Source organism: Microtus oregoni, unplaced genomic scaffold (assembly GCF_018167655.1).
Source record: "Microtus oregoni isolate MIOR12 unplaced genomic scaffold, Mior012 000009F_ref0000495, whole genome shotgun sequence".
NCBI lineage: Eukaryota > Metazoa > Chordata > Mammalia > Rodentia > Cricetidae > Microtus > Microtus oregoni.
The window spans coordinates 39,003,240-39,017,500 of NW_024543068.1; positions in this window are offsets into that span (position 1 = coordinate 39,003,240).

Below are 14,261 nucleotides of genomic sequence, written 5' to 3' on the forward strand. Positions count from 1 at the left end.
AGAAACAAGACAAGCGAATGTTAGGAATATTTCTTAGGATGAGCCTCTCCGCAAATGCAAATAATTGCAATTGGACCAAATTAGACTGAATAAAAGATGCCCATGTTTAACGCAATGCTCCTGGATGGCAAAGTATGGCGAGGGAAAGGAAGAGGGGGAGACCATGAAAAACCTGGAGACCACGTGTTTATTCTCTGGGGGGGCAGTTTAAGTAACCTGTGGGAGTGGTCTTGACCCTCCCTGGGGAAGGGTCACCATTTGGTGGGCTTTCTTGGAGGTGGAGTTTGGACTAAGGCAACTCCCAGGAGTAGGGGCTTGAAATGGAGTTCCTGCCCAGTATTTCAAAGATGGATGCCAGGGGTCTGGGACTATGGGCTATAGGCCCCCAACTATAATATTCCAGACTTTGTATAAGGGGGTGTTAGGGAGCTGGGGTGATGCTGTTGACCAAACAGCTAAGGCTGGACATTTATAAATAAAAACAAGACTTCATGTGACCCATTTAGGAGCTGGGTGGTAGGTCCCCCAAAAGAGTCCAAAGAGCCCGACATCAAATTACTACATCCCTCCTCCGAGTCCCTGTTCCCACCTCCTCTGTGTTGATCGCCACTTCACAAATTATAAAAAGGTCTAGCAGCTTCCAGCAACATATTTATTATTTCCTATAGTTTCTGAAGGTCAGGGGTCAGGGTGTGGTATAGCGTGGCTGGGCTCTCATGAGGTTGGAGGAAGCAGCTGTCTGAGTTGCGGTCACCTAAAGCTTTGTCAGGACAGTCTAGGATCAGTACCGCTTCAGAGACCATCACACCTGCTGCTCAGTGCCTCGGCCAGAAGCCTCCACTTCCTGCCAAGTGGATTGCTCTCCCCATGGAATTGCTCGCATCAGAGTTTGCTGGAGAAAGGGCAGAGATGGGTGGGGGGTAAGAAGGAACATGTGCTCAAGGTGGAAGTCACAGTTCTTTTGTAAGCTACCCTTGGGAGTCATGCAACATCACTTTTCTCTCTTCTGCTTGTCAAAAACAAATCGGTAAGTCTGGCTCACACTCAAGAACAGGGTCAGGTACTATGCGTCTGTTTGTGAGACCAATGCCATCTTCCTCATCTCTGCTTCTGTGGCACTCAGCGACACCCCCATTTTCCACCGGTATTTGTTTAGTGAAAAATCAAGACCCACTCTGTAAGATGAATTAAAACAGTGGCTCTCAACCTGTGGGTCGCAACCCCTTTGCGACCCTTTCACATGGGGTTGCATATCAGATATCCTGCATATCAGATATTTACATTATGATTCATAACAGTAGCAAAAATTACACTTAACGGAGTAACAAGGAAAATAATTTTATGATTGGGGTCACAACAACATGAGGTGCTTTATTAGAGGGTCACAACATTAGGGAGGTTGAGAACCAATGAAATAAACACTCCCTTCCCCAAGGTGCTTTTGGTCACAGTTTTATAACAAAGGACCAAATTAGAGCAGTCATTAATGCTCAGCCATTCCTGCTTGTCCCAAAGAGACAAATGGGAATTCTTTAGTCTAGGCTCCCGGGTCTAAGACAATCTGTGAATCAGTACCATGGTGCCGCCACTGGCCCCTTTCCTGCCATTTGCCCCTCTGTACATTTGGACTCCATTCATGCCTGTGTGAGTCTGCCAGATTTAGCAAGGGGGAGCGAGGATATGCATATGGGATGCCCAGTTTAACTTGATTTCAGACAACCCATTTTTTTAAAGGGTAAGTATGCCCTCAAGATTGCATGGGACGCACATACGCTGAATTTTGATTGCCTCTCTGCATTTCATGTTTAGCAGGACATCCTGTGTTTCAGCCTGCAACTTCATCCTCGTGGCTCTCAGGCCTGGGACTCTCCAGCTGGCTGACTGTGGTCGCAGGACCATGACTTCATCTCTGGCACTTGCTAGGAATTTCATGCTGCGCTACTGTTCTGCTCCATTCAAGACGCATTCACTGGGAGTGCCCCGTTCTCTGTTTCTGGAATTCTCATTCAGTAGTGTCGAGCAGCAGGGCCCCTCCAGGAATAGAAATCAGCATACTTTCCCAAGCGGCACAGTCTGAGGGGAGGTGGGGGCAAAGCAGACGCAGCCGCTATTTCAGAAAGCTTAGCAGTACAACATTCCCGTTTCTGAACCCTAGGCAAACTCTTAAGCACAAACTCTGTCCCAACTCCGTGTGGACAGAGGCCACAGAAGCATAGTAGGTCTGGGCTGTCTATTGGTCTATGGTTGCAGGAAAGGGAACGATTTTTCTCACTCACCGATTTCAGCTCTAAGGTTTTAAGAATGGCATTTGTATAAACTGAATCTCCACACGCCGATATAATAGACCCAGAAAGAAACTTAAGAGGAAAGGTGTATTTTTTTTATTTGTATCCTTTGCCTTTGGGGAAATGATCTGTTCTAGGCTTAAGGTTTTTACCCAGGGCAATATTAGAGCCATCTTGGAGAGTAATGGTTTGTTTCCTTGCTTTTAAACTCATTTTAATAGTTTAGTTTTTAATTATTTATTTAACATTTAATACTTTTTAACTATCTATTTAATTTCTAGAACTGGGGATTAAATCCAGGCCTCTGCAGGGCTTACAGAGGCTCACAGAGACTGAAGCAACAATCAGGGAGCCTAGGTCTCTGCATATATGCTATGACTGCATGGTTTAGTGTTGTTGTAGAATTCCTAACAGTGGGAGTGGGGGTTGTCTCTGACTCTTGCCTGCTTTTGGGACCCTTTTCTCCCTACTGGGTTGCCTCATCCTGATATGCAGGTGTATGTACCCAGTCTTATCATAACCTGTTATGCCATGTTTGGTTGATGTTCCTGAGAGACCTGCTCTTTGCTGAAAGGAAACAGAGCTGAGTGGTCTAGCGGAGAAAAAAGTGGGAGGCGGGATGAGGTGGGATGTAATATATAAGGGAAGAATTAAAAAAATCCATGGTTCTATGCGTGCTAGGAAACGACTCTGTTACAGATGGACTGTATTCCTAGCCCTCTTTTTGTTTTTGTATTGAAGCAGGGTCTCACTAAGTTGCCCAGGCTTGCCTTGAATTTACTCCATGTTTCAGGGAAGCCTTGAACTTGCAATTCCCTTCCATTAGCTTCCCTAGCTGGTACTCTAGACCAGAGCTACCAGACCTGGTCTTAACATTTCCTTATGAGCACTTCCAAACTTGACAGTAAAGTGAACAGCACATCAGACCCGCGTTCTGTTGGTTACCTTAGACTGTGGGACCAGACAGACACTGTGGGACCAGACAGACACTGTGGGACCAGGCAGACACTGTGGGACCAGGCAGACACTGTGGGGCCAGACAGACACTGTGGGACCAGACAGACACTGTGGGGCCAGACAGACACTGTGGGGCCAGACAGACACTGTGGGGCCAGACAGACACTGTGGGACCAGGCAGACACTGTGGGACCAGGCAGACACTGTGGGACCAGAGAGACACTGTGGGACCAAGCAGACACTGTGGGACCAGAGAGACACTGTGGGACCAGGCAGACACTGTGGGACCAGAGAGACACTGTGGGACCAGACAGACACTGTGGGACCAGACACTGTGGGACCAGACAGACACTGTGGGACCAGACACTGTGGGACCAGACAGACACTGTGAGACCAGACAGACACTGTGAGACCAGACAGACACTGTGGGACCAGACAGACACTGTGGGACCAGACACTGTGAGACCAGACAGACACTGTGGGACCAGACAGACACTGTGGGATCAGACACTGTGGGACCAGACAGACACTGTGGGACCAGACACTGTGGGACCAGACAGACACTGTGGGACCAGACACTGTGGGACCAGACAGACACTGTGAGACCAGACAGACACTGTGAGACCAGACAGACACTGTGGGACCAGGCAGACACTGTGGGACCAGACACTGTGGGACCAGACAGACACTGTGAGACCAGACAGACACTGTGGGACCAGACACTGTGAGACCAGACACTGGCTGAAAGAACTCAAAGGGGAAAGCATTTGTTTCGGCTCATGGTTCAGAGGATGAAGTTCATCGAGATGGTAAAGGCACAGTGGCTGGGCTGTCTCCACCCATAGTGGCAGGAGCATGAGGTGGCAGCTGCCTACATATCGCAGACCAGGAAGCAGAAAATACCGGCTGGAAACAGGAGTGGGCACAATCCTCAAAGGCTTGCCTATGCCAGCTCCACGCCCCCCCCTCCCACACACATACACAAACAGTGCCACCATCTGGAGTGGGGACCAAATGTTCAAACACATGAGCCTACAGGGACACATTTCACGTTCAAACCATACCGTAAACACACACACCTGGCATAACGATTGTTAACATTTTACCCCACGTGTTTTCTCATAAATTTTACTGAATTAATTTAGCGTGTAGACACCATGCCGTGCACCCTTAAATGTTCTTGGGGAAAAATGACATTTTCTTACTCTGCCACAATACCATTGTTCACCTACAAATTAGGCATAATCTCTTTATGCTGTCTACATTGAATCAGAATTACCTTTCCCAGTGTCCCGAGGGCCGCATCCATCCTGTTCCTATCCCAGCACCTAGCGGAGGGCCTGACAAACAGATCAATGGGATGGTAATGAGGGACTAGATGAACGCATGGGTGGATGGAAAGCCACATGGGTTTCAGGGGGGAGATTTGAGCAGTGAATTGGCTGGGCTGGTTGATGCTCTGGGCCCTGCCTGCCCCTAGGGTGGGCAGGTCTGGGGAATGGTCAGGGATGGTCTGCTTTGAATGAAACAACAGGAAGGGAGGTTGCAAAGCAAGCTGAGAGTTCTTTCATGGTATCAGCATGGCCAAATGGTGTCTCTACGCTTTTTCCTTTCACGTCAGAGACAAAGATTTCTTCCCGTCGCTCATCTTCAGTGGCAAGTTATAAGGAAATAAATATGGAACTTCCTAGAATTTGTGGCCCCTTAAACTTATTTTAAAGATTTATTTAAGCCAGAAGAGGGTCTTGGATCTCCTGGAGCTAGAGTTACAGCTCGCTGTGGGATGGTTATAAGCTGCCCAAACTCAGGTCCACTTGAAAAGCAGCCAGCACTCTTAACAATTGAACCACCCCTTTCGCCCCCTCAAACTTCTTAGGTGCAGCTGAGACCCAGAAGCTTCAAGGTTCAGCATAACAAAGTCTGTTGGAAAAGCAAGGTTAACCTTCTGTAGAGTTTCACTAATAATGTCCTACCGAGATCTCAGCAGTCCCTCCCATAATGTTCTGAACAAATGTGTCGGAGCCACTTAAGCCCAGCATTTTCCTCACAACGGAAGAGCCCGCAGACGATGTTTCCATGCACGGCTGCTACTGAAGCTTTAACCATAAATTATTGCGTGGGGCTTAATAGAAGGAAGACAAGCTCTGGGGAAGACCTCATGCACAAAATCACCGCGTATATTTGTGGGTGATAACAGACATAAACACTGATGAGAACAAGAGGGGTGGCAGAGATAAAAGAGCAGTGGGTGCTCTTTCAATGTCACCGGGAATTCCTGGCAATGGAGCTCCACAGCAGGGATGCGGCTTTTTCTCTCTGGCAGCAGAAAATCCGTGTTAGAGCCATTTGTTTCCTTCCTCTTCCCTCTTTAGCCTTCCAACAGTTCACTTAAATATCTGCTGAATTTGCTCTGTGCCTTTGCTGTTAGTGAGGTCCGCCCCCCTTCTCCCAAAAGAGTAGCAACTGTTTATGTTGTTCAGAGAAGCTCTCCATCCCCCCAAAATCAAATAAAGGTCCGAAGACATCATAAGTGAGAGGGGCAGCTTGCCTTATGCGATGATCAGGCGTGGTCAGAGCGGCTTTATTTAGTGGCCCTGAGTCTGCCGGTATTGCTCCTTATTTGCTTTGGAGAACTGCTAGGAACCTAAGATGTTTCTAATTTATTCTCTCTCAGTCTCTAACACGAAGAATGGCAGGCACACATCTCTTTGGGATGAGTGGGGGCTGATTTCCTAGTTTGTCCGATGGTACTTGGCACAGCAAGTGGCTGGGTTTGTATCTTCTGTTCTTTGCTTCCGAGTTTGTCAACGTCCAGACCAGGAGGTACTCAGCCCACCTGCTTCCAAATCCAGCTTTTGACAGCTAGCCATGTCAACACAGGACACCTACCATCTCTTCTCTGGCTTCAGTTGCCAAGATGTGCCCTCGACTGGCTGGTTTCCTGGGTCAGCTTTGTTCCTCACGTGTCCATGCTGTCCAGCGCGCTCCACATGGGGCTGGATTTCTGGAGGAGGCTCGGCCAGTCCCGCCAGTATCAGTTTAGCAAACGTGAGGAGTTGGATGCTGGTTTGTAGCTCAGAGGAGGTGCTCTGGTAGGAAGAGAGAATCCAATCAGACTGGAGGAATCCAGGGGAGGAGTCATCACAAATCTGATAACCAGAAAACAACCTGTGGCTCATGGCTCCTCCCTGGGCCTGATACACCTGCCATGGCCTGCTCACGCCTGTGGGACATGTGAGGTCCTTTCTCTTTCATATTGTCAGACCAGAAATGCACTTACATGATAGGGTAGATGCAGAGGAACACTTAAGCCAACTTCACTATTTTCTGAGTAATCTTTTAGAGTTTAGAAGAGAAATGACCATATTCTATCAGCTCCAAATAGTCTCAAAGTCCTCAGGTAAGGGTCAAGAGTTCAGGTATCGAGGGAGGGCTCTCTGAGGAATCTCGACTTTCACCCCAAATGTTTTGGTTTCTATGACTTTATTTTGGTTCTGATCTCTTTACATTTATCTGAAAAACTATAAAGATTTTAATATTTTCACTGCTTTTTCCTGTAAGGGTAAAAGGGTCCCATGCTGCATAAAGAAATCCTCCCTCACTTCCCCCTCCCTCCCCTCTTTTCCTTTTTCTTTCCTTTCCTTCTTCTCAACCCTTCATGCCTTCATTTCTTTGGTTACCATTTTCCTGTTATCATTATTCTTCCCTTTTATCTGTCTAATCTATCTATCCATCCATCCACTCATCCACCCATCCATCCATCCATCCATCCATCCACCCATCCATCTATTCATCCATCCACTCATCCATCTGTCCATCCATCCATTCCTAAATTACAGCTCTCAAATTATTAAGAGGAACTTCTTGGTTCTGAGTTGGGGAGTTGGGGTTTTAATGAACAGATTCACTCTTCCTTGTTCTTTTACAGGTTTGACACATTTGCAATAGTCTTCCGATATTTGTCCTACCACCTGTGAAAACAAAGGTCTCAAATGCTGCTCACGCCAAGTAATTTCCCCAAATACCTTTAGTATACATTACTTTCTCTCTGTTATCCAATTAATTTCTGATAATACTCAGTTTGGAATTATATCATGCAAACTTGTTTTCTATTGCTGTTAAAACAATTTACCATAGACTGTAGCTTAAAAGAACATAAATGCATCATCTTAAAGTTCTGTATGAAGTTAGAAGCCCAAAGGTCTGAATTGGATGTGGGCCTTTGGTCCTCTGTTTCCCTAGCTCCACAGACTGTCTGCATCCCTTGGCTCATGTCCCTCTTATCTTCAATGCCAACACAGTAACCCTTTTCTGATCCTGCTTCCATTGTCCATGAATGGGACTCTTGGGTCTTTTCTGGAACTCTATTCTTCTGCCTTGCTCTTCCACATCTGGGGGCTCTTGTGTTCCTATTAGAACCACAGAATAATCTAGAATAATTTTTTTGTGTTGTGAACAGTGGACTGGAAATCTTAATTATACTTAAAACTTTAATTCATCCCTGTGATATCCTTCACACATTCATAGGTCCTAGACCTGGCGTATGGTTAGGATCCAGTGTGAATGAGTGTAGGGCCCGGGTCTACCCTTGTTCCTGGGGTTCATCTTGAGGACAGTTACTGGTCAGCTAACTAAAGCATTCTGTTTGTTCCTGTGCTTCCCCCTGCCCTGCCTGGTGATTAGCTAGCTATAGGGCGTTCAGCTGATCTCCTTTCAAATAACCCAGGTCTCTTTGTGTGTTCTTTCAATCTCCAGGCCCTTGCCCGTATGGTACAGTGGCAGGCGAACTGTACCGAGGGGGTAACACAGAGTCGGGTATTACAAATGAGACTATTTCCCCAACGTCTTTCTCAACACATTCATTATTGGTGTACAAAGAAGCTACTGGTTTTGTGTGTTGGTTTGGTATCTTGCTACCTGTATGCGTTTATCTGCTCTAAGAGTTTTCTGGGGGAATCTTCAATCTTCTATGTACGGGCTTTATAACACCTACTGACAGGGATCTTCTACCCTTCCTATTTGTGGCCTTTTTTTCTCTTCTCTTTTCTCTTTCTTTCTTTCTTTCTTTCTTTCTCATTAGTAAGGTCTTCAAGAACCATGAGAAATTGGATACCCCCCTGTCAGTCCTGATCTTGGTGGAAAAGCTTTGGAGTTTCCCTCCTCTAATCCAATGCTGGTAGAGGTTTGCCATAGAGAGCCTTTGCCATGTTAAGGCGCAGTCCTCTTATTCTTAGGTTCCTTAAGAATTTTGTCACTAAGGAACATTGGATTTTGTCAAATATCCTTTCTGTGTCTACTGAGATAATCGTATGATTTCTGTCCTTGAGTATATTTGATGGTGGTTCTTCAAACAACAGAAGTACCATGTGACCCAGTTGTCCCATCCCTGAGGCCATGCCAAAGCCGTTTAAGCTAATGCACCTCGGAAATATGGGTGCATCTGTGTTGATTGCAGCACCATTCACAATAGCCAAGTGATGGAACTAGCCAAGACGTCTGCCAACAGGCAGATGGAGGCATTAGAACTTAGACACGGTAAACTCTTAGCTATATAAGAAAATGAGATTGTGTTACTTGTGAGCAATGGTTACAATCGGAGATGATGATATTAAGCAAAATAAGTCATTTTCAGAAAGACTAACATGGTGCTTTATTTGTAGATTCTGTATTGTATATAGAGGTATACGACTATTTTCATATATAACAATAATGGAAGGGAAATTGGGGGAAAGAAGAATGGCAGTGAGGGGAGAGGAGGATGAGGGGTGATAAGGGGTGAATATGATATAAAATGCATGATATACTTGAAATTGCCTCTGAAACCCATCACTATGCAGAATATATCAAATAAACACTATGAACATATTATATAATTATAATTACTCACCTATATATTTATGTATGTACACACAGATATTTCTTTGTTTTTGAAGTTTTCTTTCCCTTTTTGATGTATGAAAACTTTGATTCAAATGGACTATGGCCTTCTTGAAGGCATGACACAGCAAATTCTCTTGCTTTCCTGTAGTTTTTGTCTTCCCCACGGCCTCTTCAATAAAGTGCCAGAACTTAGAATTTTGGCAATTGCCTGCTGATGTCTTTGGTTATTTTGATTCCTTTGGTCATCTTCCTTTCATTGATTACATTTCTCCAAGAAGTTTGCATACATCAAGTCCAAAGGGACCAGTACATTGCCTTGTATGTGTATTGGCTGATGTTGCCTTCAGAGCGGTCTTTGGCTGATGTCTTCAGAGCTGTCTTTGTTCTGCAGTGGATAAATGCTAAATTAGGATCCACGGTGTATGATGAGACAGAGACAGAGGAGGAATGCAATCACACAATTATCTTCCATTCTCCCCGCTCCCGGGGACAGATGGCTTCCTTCATGTGAGAGCTGAACCCAGATTGTCGACTAAAGCCAGATACTAGTAGCCCTGACTTCCTGGAAACTCCCAGAACTTCCTTTTATAGAAACCCACATGATTTCCAGCAGATTCCAGAGAATTCTGCCATTAATTTGGAACTGACCAAGCATTTCATGCTCTATCTATATGATCAAAGAATTTTGTTTATCCAGAAGTTCAGAGACAAAGGACAGCATTTTCCTCTTGATGATCTGTAGTCTTTTTTTGTTTTGGCTCAATTAAAAGCAAGCATTTAAGAAGTTTTGTACATATAACCCCAGCATTCAAGGGGTAGAGGAAGGAGAACCCTGAGTTCAAGGTCTGACTGAGATACATAGTAAGGGCCTGTTGCAGACAGACAAACAGACAAACAAGAGATATGTAGTAAGGGCTTGTCACAGACAGACAAACAAGCGTTCTAACAGCTCTCAAGGCTGTTTCGTCTTCTGGCTTTGTTGGAACACTGACCCACAACCGAACCGTATACCAGAGGACCACGTCAGCATTGAGATGCTAACTGAGAAGCTACATCTAGGAAATAGTACAGCAGTCTCCATAGCAGCAGCAGAGATTTGGGAAGAAGAGAGCACTTGTGGAAGTCTGATTTTGTTCTTGTAAAAACGGAAGCCCTCACTAAAATATCAGTGACGTAATACGTGATCCAGCCATTGACAGGATACAATGCGACAGAGAGGTGGATGATCCGAGTTGTGCAATCATTATCCAAGTAATTTTAGAGCATTTTGTCACCCCCAGAAAGACAGCCCGTACTCACTGGCAATCAAGCCCATGTCCTCTCCTTAGCCCTCATGGTCTTAGGCAACTATTAGTCTACTCTCTTATTTCTATAGCTGTGCCTGTTCCAAATAGATTTGGTGAACGGAATCACACTACATGTGCTCTTTCGTGATTGGCTTTCGTCACTAGAAATGTTCTTAAAGTTCATTTATATTATAGCGTAGGTCATTGCTTTATTGTTATTGCTGTTGTTGTTTTGTTTTTGAGACAGAGTTTCTCTGTGTAGCCCTGGTTGTCCTGGCACTTGCTCTATAGACCAAGCTGGCCTCGAACTCACAAAGATCCTCCTGCTTCTGCCTCCCAAGTACTGGGACTAAAGGTGTGCATGACCACCACCCAGTATCATTTTTTAATTGCTCAATATTTTATCATATAAATCTACCTTCCTTCCTTACTAGTTACTAGGCGTTTGGATCATCTCTGGGACTTGACTGTGTGAATAACGCTGTTAGGGAATTTGTACACAAACGTGTGTGGACGGAAGTCTTCATTGCTTTGGAGTGTATATCTAGAAGTAGAATTGCTAGATCACATGATAGCCATGTTTAACATTTTGAGGAAATGCCAAACCGTTTTCTACGGTGGTGACACCATTTCACATTCTCACCAATAGCATAAGAAGGTTCCATACAAACATGTTATCAGGTCATCTAAAAAGCCATTATTCCAGTGACTGTGAACTAACCCATTTATATCACTGTGGAATCAATCATTTTCTTTTTACTGTTACTTATAAAAATTCCCAAATCTTAAACACCTGATTGGTCTAATAAAAAGCTGAACAGCTAAAAGCTAGGCAGTAGAGGGATAGGCGAGACTGACAAGTGGAAAGACAATAAGTAGGAGGAGGAATCTAGGCTTGAGAGAGAAAATATGAGAGAAAGAAAGGGAGATGCCTCGGGCCAACCAGCTAGGTAGCTGCTGGCCAGTCAGACACAGAGGAAGCAGTGGAAGTAGGACATACAGAATTTAAAAAAAAAAAAAGGTTAAAAGCCCCAAGGCAAAATATAGATGAAGAGAAACAGGCTAATTTAAGCTACAAGCTCTAGGTGACTCAACGCCCTCTTCTGGCCTCCACTGGTACTGCACACATATGGTGCACATACAATATAGTCAAAACACCATACACATAAAATAAAATAAAATTAAACTAAAAACAAAAAGATGGTTTTCCTATTCACTTAGTCTTGTAAAGCCTAGAGGTTATATAAATGTATAAGTCAGAGTCTATACAAACAATGGCATTAGCTATTTTATTTTTTCTTATATTGATTGGATATATGTGTTAAAATTTCTCCCTTCATTTATAGTTTGAAAATTTCCCACAATAAACAAATATTAAATTGTAATGAAAAGTAGCTTATTAAATTGTATCAATGAGTAGAAAAACATATTTTTTTTCTCTCACTTGTGATAAATTATTAGGATGAAAAAAGTAAATTGGGATGGGAACTCAGACAAAATTACTGCCAAGTTTTGTTCCAAGCCTTCAAGACTGTATAAATTTACCGTCAAAACCGACCAGGGAACCGGGTGACAAATTGAGGCATAAGTCATCTTCTCTAGGACCAAAGGGGAACTGTTTAAACCAGCGTCAATGAGAAAAGACATCTTGGAAAGGCCCAGACAGAGCTGGTCCTTGCTCCTATGTGTAGCCCTGGTTGTTTCTACTTTGTTCCTGTTGCTGTGAAATGGCACACCACTCCAACAAGCCCTGCTCAACCCTCAGGAACTTCTCAGAACTCCCTGCTCCGTTGGAGGATTGTGTTCAGAATAAGAGTGGGATTCCAGAGCCAAGTGCCAGTTACTTTGTCCCCCTGCTGTTTGCTTGTTTGTTTCCCTTGTGCCACATTAATAGTTTGAAATACCTATTAGAACGCGTGGTATCTTGAGGGATCCAAAGGCACAGATCTAGCTGGAACTGAGGATGGAATAGACTCATGCCCTTGGATGCTGGCAGACCTCTGCTCATTTCTCCTCTCTGTATCTGCTGCTTTTTCTCTTGCTGCTCTTAGTCTCCCAAGGTCACAGGCCAGAAATTTGATCTTCAATAGCTCCCAGAGCATTCACTTGTTAGGTATGGCTGCTTGGAGAAAGACTGGTTCAGCTCTGCCTACTCCCTTTCTCTGTCCCTTCCTTTTTTTCTTCCACTTTCAGATAGTAAGAGAAAGGACTGAATGGCCCGTACTAAGTCATGGCCCCTTCCTGGAGAATGTGTGGGAGTTTGGAAGGGAAGGGATTGTGTTGTCCCACTTCCTTTCTCCTCCTACAACCATATAGGTGGAGGGGATAGATGCTCTCCCTCCCTCCTTCCCTCCCTCCATCCTCTCTCCCTCTCTCTCCCCATCTCTCCCTCTCTTTTTCCCCACCTCTTCCTCTCACCCTCTCTCCCCACCTCTCCCTCTTACCCTTTCTCCCTCTCTCTCTCCCCACCTCTTCCCCTCTCTCTCTCCCTACCTCTCCCTCTCTCTCTCCCTCGCCCTCTCCCCCCCACAGAGTTAAGCACACAGGTATATGCAAAATATATAATCAAGAATAATGATTCAGAAATGCAAATGACAAATCTAGGACAATTTTGCATATAAATCAGCATTTAATTAGCCTGAGAAGTCATTATTGTACAAAATCAGTCTTTAACTGGATAGCCCCTTGATAACTAGAACTCTGTATTCCAAGTGACTTTGTGCAACAAGTCTTAAGGAAGATGGGAAGTTTTAGAGAAAGATAATAATCCTGACTACAGGAGTAGAGGGACTTGCTGTCTAGTGCACAGATCTCATGGAGCTAAAACATAATATTCAATAGTGCTAGATCTTGGTTGGGTCTTTGCCAGTTCTTCACAAGGAAGTGAAAATTATACCCAATTTCCAGAATAGAGTAAAAGCCATTATATGTGAAAATCCTTTAGTTGAAGGAGTCAAAATGTTACTAAAGAGTTGCATGACATTCTACTTCAGTTTTTTTTTTTAGAACCATTACAACAAATTTATTTATTTCTGGTGTGAAAAATAAGAGGGCAAGTATGTCATCATACTTCAGGGATTTTTGCTGCAAGATCAGACCCCTTGATTGATCACTGATCTATAATTTCTATTATTTCATACTTAGTAGTTGGGATTCTCTGTATTTTTATGAATTATATCAATGGCTTTATTTCCTTAAAAACAATATTCAAATCAAGTATTTTACCTCTCATGGTTATAAAACCACCTTACCACGCATCACAGAATTCCAACTAAATGAAACAGTCATTCAAAGCCCCATTCCCTACACAGCTGTTATAATTTTGTATATAAAAGTGTATTTTATGAAATTTTCTGTGGTACTTCTGTTCAATATTGAGCTTACCTTTCTTTCATAATCATAAGGGTTAGCTTAGCAATGTGTAAAAATTGTACAAAAATAATAGATGTTTAGTTATTTAGGATCTTAAATTCTCTCTCTCTCTCCTTGTTATAAAAGAAAATATGTCCTTTCCCAGATTGTGTCCATGCAATTTTGAGTGCCCTCTGTACCCATGGCCTTTGACAGAAAATAGCTTCAGATAATCCTTTTTTTATGGGGGTGTTGCACCCCATCAGGCAAGCCCATCACTTATTTTCTAGAAATAGCCCAATAGGAGGGCGCTGTGCTGAATGATATCACAGTGACCCAGTTACCCTTCCCCTCTTTGTAAGTACACAGAGAAGGGGAGATGCTCTACACACCCTACACACCCTTGAGAAGAGAGAAGGGGATGTTTAGAACTCCAAAGCTGAAGGCCCGCTAGAGACATGACTATATTTAGAACAGGGATGCACTGTGTTTCCAGTTTGTC